The following is a 6,327-nucleotide window of genomic DNA, read 5'->3' as shown; positions in this document are numbered from 1 at the left end:
AAGGATTTTTCTAATTCTGGATGTACTCCTTAGTTACAGCCCCATCTCTCTTTGTGGATGGCCATATCTGAATCATCAGGACAATTGCTTGGAGGTACAGAGATGCCCTCTTGTACTGGATAAGTACTAGTAGTGGACAAGTATTCCCAACTGAATGAGAGCAAAGATAGCCTTTGGTTGTGAGCTATCACTTCAGGGGAGTAAGTGATGCAAGGATCTGTCTAAGGCACAGGCATGATGCAGGCCATGGCCATCCCAGGCACATCCACACATTCTGAAGTGATTGTGTGGCGAGACTGCGCTCAGGGGAGTGTCTGTGCTGGCATTCTGTTAGCAGACAGTGCCACCAGAAGTCACTGAGGCAAAGTGACCACAGCTGTCCTAAGCCTTCACTAGAACCCGACAATCCATGTGGCTACTTTACAGCTTGGCGCACTGAGGGCTCACGTGTCTCTTTCTCCACTATCCCTACCATGTTTCACACTCCTCACAAGCCTAGGAGGACACCTGTTCTCTGTTGGGCACCCACAGGTAATGTGGCCAGAGTGACCCACTGAAAATGGGATTTCTGGCTGTTCTCTGGAGCTGCTGGAACCAACATGCTTTCCCATATGCTTGGACCTTCTTGCAATTCCTCCATCTGTTTCTGGGAAATGTGAAAGAATGTAACGCTCTTTTCTGGGGTTATTAAACCGACAGCTGTTGTCATTAATAGAGGGCATTCTTCACTGCGGTGAGCAAACGCTAGTCATAACTCCAGCCTGTCGTTTGCGCTCTCAGTAATGACTAGTGCATTTGTCTCAAGACCAGGGTTATGAACACCGGGGGGTTCTAACGCCAGCTTTGAACATGATTCATCTTCAAAGCATGGGCGACCTCACTTCTTTTTTTTTTGTATTGCACTCAGCTTTCGAGGCAAAAAAAATGTATAATTGGCAAAAACAAAATCCAATCTCCAAGCCATTGGCTTTCTTTGAAAATGAAGGAGTCTGGGTGCTAAAAAGCCAAGATTACATTTTACTGCGCATTTCAAATTATGGCTCATTTTCGGGTGGAATGTTAGCGGCAGAGAGAAACCAGCGTTTACAGTTTGAATTGAAGAGTTTTTTCCCCCCCTACTGTCACAGTTAGAAAGTAGGAGGCAGGGCTGCCTGCCACAGCAAACGGGGAAGAGAAGGCTGAACAGGAGACCTCCCCACCCCTGCTGGCCTTCTTCTGCCCCAAGGGCAGAGTGGGTCTCACTGCCTTGAGGTGTGGTCTTTGGGGTTTGTGTATCCCTATACCAATAGCAGGGGGCACGGATTTCCTGTTTTGTCAGGAGGCAGTTTGTGGTGCACAAAACAGGGAAGGCAGTGAAGTATCTGGGTGTTCTTATTCTGGTAGCTCCTATGAGTCTGCCCTGGAAATCAGGTTCTTAACCTGGGCTCTGACAGTGCTGTGCAGGACCCATTCTGGTGAGAAGCAGTGGGTACGAATAGCCAAGGTTGAGATAGGCCCACGAAGAGCGACCTTTACAATCACAGTGACAGTGGGCTTGGTCCCCTGGTGCTCTTTTTGCATGAGGCCAGGCACACCTTCGGTGGAAGTGGGCACTTAGGAGTTTGCTCTGGATCCTGGATCAGACAGATCTGAGTTAAACCCTAGGTCTAACAGCTAGGACATTAGGACCAAAGTCAGTCTTAAGGCCTTTGTTTGAAGCCCTCTCTGTTAAAGGGTGTGAAAAGTCAAAAGCCAAGGTCGGAGTGGGGTTCAATAGTTAAGATGGCCAGAGTTTGAGTCCCAGCTCCAAGGTTGGGTGGCTGACAGCTGCCTATGAAACTCCAGCAGCAGAGGATATGGTGGCCCCAACCTGTACTGCACTCATGGACACAATCCCTGCCCTCACCGCACGTACATATAATTGAAAATAAAACTGTAATAAATCTAAAAAACAGTCACAGCCCACAGCAGAAAGTGAAGTGCTCAGCAGATGGGGGTGGGGTGGGTGGAAGAAACGTGCAGGGAGGGGGTGATTGGCACTGACACACAAGGTCATTGTCCTTAAGATCTCTCTGCAGTGATGGATCTGCTCTATTTGTCTTCTTTTCTCCACCCACTTGGAAGGGCTTAGAATATCTGAATACGTACTGAACACTGCAAACGCCTGGGATTCTAGTGCCTAGGGGATCTGCCCCTAACCACTCCCCTAACCGAGCCCCTAACCCTCTTCTAGCCACTCCCCTAATCCCTCCCCTACCCCTCTCCTAACCACTCCCTCAACCACTTCCCTAACCTTCGACCACGAGCCACGCCTCCTAGAGCAGTCTAGTGGGGGAGATAAGCACTCACCAAAAGGACCCTGGGTCCCTGCAGGGTGCTACTGGGGAGCAGAGGAGTGGCACCCATCCCAGTCTTGGCAGGGATCAGAGAAGGTTGCCTGGAGAATGAGACATATCTTCTCAGTGCTAAAGACAAGCAGGCTTCACCCAGCCTGCAGAGGGTGGGAAACAGTCTAAGCAGAGATGTAGCAGAAGTAAAAATGTTCCCACATTAGTCCCCCAGCCTGAAGCTGGGGTGTAGTGGGGAGCCAGGAAAAGTAAGGTGCATGTGTGTGTGTGTGTGTGTGTGTGTGCGCGCGCGCGCGCGCCCGAGCGATTTTTCCTATTGGTCTTGCACACTGTCCTATGCACCAATTAGAATATAAAATCAGGGCAAGTGGAAATTAAGTGGGTTCTGTGCCGCTTGCTTGGGAACTATCAGCTCTGCCAAGAGCTTTAGTCACCCCGCAAGGTATCCCCCACCACGTCTTCGTATTATGAAGGAAAGAAAGAGAAAACAAATCTCTTTGGTGTGGTTGTGTTTATTCCCTCCAGATACACTACTCTTTGCGGGCAGATTTTCTGCAAGGACTCCCCCCCCCCCCCCCCCCCCCCGCAGTGTCCCCGATCTTTCCTGTTTTCAAGACAATTGACCCACAATGGTGCCCTCACATTTCTCTCTCAGGTTTCCAGTGAGCGCTGAAGAGCACCTGCCTAGGGCACATAAGGACCCAGGTTTGATGCCAAGAACTCTAAACCAAACTAACGAACCAACAAACATCAACAACAGAAGCATTAACAAGTAGAAGATCCACTGGTAGATTTCTCTTGGGGAAATCACTTCCACTGGAAGGAGTTGGGAGATGCTGACCTTGTTCTGACATCCCTCATACTGAAGAAAACATTTCTCCAACCCGGAGCAATACAGATCCCTCTTTTAAAATAAAAATACTTTCAAGAATTCTTTCCCCTCAAGGACTTTTTATGCTAGTGCTATTAAAATCTGTACCCGTAGGAGCGCTGGAGTAAATCCCTTCTGCTGACGGCTCTCAGCAGACTAGAAAAGCAAAACAAATGGACAAATTACAGAATGGCGAACTAAGAAATCAATAAAATTCAAATTAAAAGCATTAATTTAATAGGGTGTTGTTTTAGCAAGCCTACTTCGAGGCTCTCCTCTCCAGTGTAGAGTGTGGTCTCCTGTGAGCCTGGGGGATCCTTCAGGGAGCCCACTCGCACCTGCTATAGCCACAGTAGCCCACTCGCACCTGCTATAGCCACAGTGGAAGCTGTCCATGGATAGAGGGCACAGGGCTGCATTCTCATGTTCTGAGAACAACATAACTAAGAAAAAGTATTGAATTGAATGCAATTGAATGTGGGTCCTCAAATCTAGGGGCTTTAATTTTTCAACCCTGCCTCCAAAACTAACACCCCTCCCCCCACAGGAATGCATGCTTAAAGACCACCAAGTCAGAGGGAGATCCTGGCTTTATGGAGCTAGTCAGAGGACTGGGCTAAACATGGAACAGCTAACAGAAGTGAAAACAGCATTCATGCAATCTTGCATTCCAATGGACCCGAGGTCTGAGAATGGAGAGGTCAGAGATGTGAGTAGCAAGGTGCCCACTGGAGGGTCGAGCCTTTGAAGATAAGCAGAACATATTTGAGGGTGGGTTGCTGGGAAAGCAGGCCACTTGGGGGTGGGGATCTCAGTAAGATGCAGCCTTAGATGGGAGCACCAACTCCCACTCAGCCTGCCTGGGTCCAGGGCTGATTCTGCCCAGTGTTAAACTCTGACTCTCCAGGGGAGCTGGGAAAAGCAGATAGTCAGGAGGATTGCCTGCCCTGCTCCGCTGTTCTCCCTCACCTCCAGGTTCTTTGCTCAATGTGTGATGGATGCTAGACTGTCCTTCAGCAAATCCCAAGACAGAAGACAGTTGGGATAAACCAGCTACCCCATAGACAAAACTTTTGAAATGTTCATTCAACCAAGAAACACTAAGTCCTGGGATGAGGGGTTGGGCAAAAAATAATATCAAGGAATCCATGGAGGAAATAATCCATGAGTATAGATCAGTGTGGTACATGTGAGCACGAGTGTGGGAGAGAGGGGAGGCTCCCAGAGGGCTTTTAAGATAGAAAACCTCTGAGGGTGGCTACAAGAATCTGTGTGAAGGTGCTGGCCTAGAAAACAGCAAGCAGGAGAGGTATGGATGGCTCAGTGTGTGTGTGTGTGTGTGTGTAGTTGTAGTTGTGTGGGAGAGCCAGGCAGAAGAACTAAGGCTATCTCCTGAAGTCTAACCAGACTTTATAGTTTTCTAAACATCACTCATAATGATATGCTTGCTGATTCCATCTGCTTGAAGGGAGTGTGGGAACATGGGAAGGGGAGACGTCAGAGATGATGGTATCTGTCTGAGAGAGGGCAGCTAGGACCTTGGATGGGGTGGAAATGGAGACAAAGACACAGGAACTGCATTATATCATGCACTCTCCTCACCTACTTGTCTGCCCCCCTCAATAGTATATGTAGAAGAACCTCTTTTTTCCTGCTCCTGGGTGCCAGAGAGTCCCCCAGGAGCAGGGTCTACAGAGTGAGCAAGGACTTGGAGGACATCTGTGACAATCACCACGCACACTCCAGTTCCATTATCTGTGTCCTGGACATTCTGATGTATGCTGACTACCCCAGTTCCAAATCTACCGAGCATGCCTGTCTTCCAAAGTCTGATGTTGACCTGGAAGTCTTTGATGAAAGGGCTAACCGAGACTGACATATGTCTGTCATGCACAGCACAACAGAGTTTGCAGGTTGCATACTCCTCTGTGTGTTCAACAGAAAGCCATCCCTTGTCTTCCATGGGAAATTTGGAGAGTCACCTGAGAAAGGAGGCTGTGACTTACTCAGTTAACCCCATGTCACCGTATTTGCTGTTCCCCTTCCTCATTCCAGGCTGTACCGCAAGACAGTTCCACCCAAGCCATGCCTTTCAAGGTTGTGACCTTACATTCCCTTTGCCTCCACCACAATCTACTGATGCTGGAACCAGATGTGGGTACCTTAGTGGTGGCTGCCAGCAAATGGAATGTTTTATGAATTGATCCCAAACGAAATTTTCAGTGTGTTGATGCTTCAAGACCAGTCTCCATGCAGTGAGCCTTCACCTACTCCATTTTCAATGGCCCAGACTTTTGGTTCTACATAGGGCAGGCCCCACACACAACCATCTGTCCCTAAAACTCTCTTATGTTTTTAAAAGACTCTAAACTCATACCTCTTTATCTCCTTCCTCTCCAAGCCCCATGGTTACCCCTCTGCTAGCTTGGCCCACATGTTTCTCATTGGGTCTGCATTTTCCTGGAGTTTAGTGGTTATTGAAAGCACTTCCGCTGTCCCAGCTTTCTGATTGGATATACAACATCGGATGCTACCTCTTCCTGTTTATCACAAAAATAGCCTCTTCTAGCAAAGCAAGGTGTGTGTATGTGCTTGTATTTGTATATACATGTGTGCATATGCACACTGTATGTATATGTGTATGCATGTGCATGAATGTGTATATATGTGTGTGTAACTGGGTATGCTTGTGTATGTGTGCATATGTGTACAAATATGTGTGGTATGCAGAGGGGGTATGTGCTCTGTTCATTGTTATCTCCGTGTGTGCCACACAGATAACTTCCCCTATAGGAAGGATTTAGACATGCCAATTTGTTTCAGCGCGTGCATAGTTGAGCTAAAGACAACTTTCCAAATGTACTTTGATTCACACTTTGCATACGACTGAGCAAACCTTAATCAACCGCCGAGAATGAACACATTGTTTATGTTTGCACTGCTGACAGTCAAGACAGGGAGTGGCAAAGCCCCCTCCCAAGAGGCTTTCTTGGTTCTGCCACTGTCTGTTGAGTTGCAGAGTCTGCAGACTGTGGAGCAGGCTTGGGTGCAGGAAAGAATCTGTTGTTGGGCAGGTAATGAAAGAGGCCAGGCTCACCGGGCGTGGTGGCGCACACCTTTAATCCCAGC

Source organism: Mus caroli, chromosome 11 (genome assembly GCF_900094665.2).
Source record: "Mus caroli chromosome 11, CAROLI_EIJ_v1.1, whole genome shotgun sequence".
Lineage (NCBI taxonomy): Eukaryota > Metazoa > Chordata > Mammalia > Rodentia > Muridae > Mus > Mus caroli.
This window is presented reverse-complemented; position numbering follows the sequence as displayed.